Consider the following 507-nt stretch of genomic DNA (forward strand, 5'->3'; position numbering starts at 1 on the left):
ATTCCTGCCCAAAAATAGCCCTGGGTTACTGTAGACCAGTCCCCGGGGGGAGAGATTGGGAGCCAGCTGCCTGATCTGCCAAAGATGCTAAAAGGCAGACCTGGCGACTGTGGGCCTCCAGAGAAAGTGAGGCTCTGACAGAAACTGCTGTTTTTCAAGAACAGCTGTGCCAGAACTATGGCTTGCCTAAGGTCATCCAGCAGGTGCAAGCAGAGGAGTGGGGGAATCAAACCCGCTTCTCCCGGATTAGAGTCTGCGCACTTAACCGCTACACCAAACTGATATTAAATCATCATTTTTATAGGCAGCAAAACAAAGAGAGCACCCGCCCCCCCCCCAAAAAAAATTGTTCCTGTGTCTATTTCACTGTGCTGTGCCAGTGAGTGCGCAGATCGGATTTGGTGGAGAAATGAGGCGGTGGAGATTCTTGTGAGCCCCTCCAAATTTGTATTCTCAGCAGCGTTGGAAATTACGGACTCTCCATCCTAGGGGAATGCCGACAGTGGC

At 51.3% G+C, this 507-nt stretch overlaps 1 protein-coding gene across 1 annotated transcript in view; it reads right to left on the minus strand.

Moving 5' to 3' along the window:
* SMARCA1 (SWI/SNF related, matrix associated, actin dependent regulator of chromatin, subfamily a, member 1) overlaps positions 1–507 on the minus strand; it is a 140,022-nt gene that overhangs the window by 118,196 nt on the left and 21,319 nt on the right. The window lies entirely within an intron of this gene.

This window comes from Gekko japonicus, unplaced genomic scaffold (assembly GCF_001447785.1).
Source record: "Gekko japonicus isolate JY-2015 unplaced genomic scaffold, Gekko_japonicus_V1.1 scaffold2522, whole genome shotgun sequence".
Lineage (NCBI taxonomy): Eukaryota > Metazoa > Chordata > Lepidosauria > Squamata > Gekkonidae > Gekko > Gekko japonicus.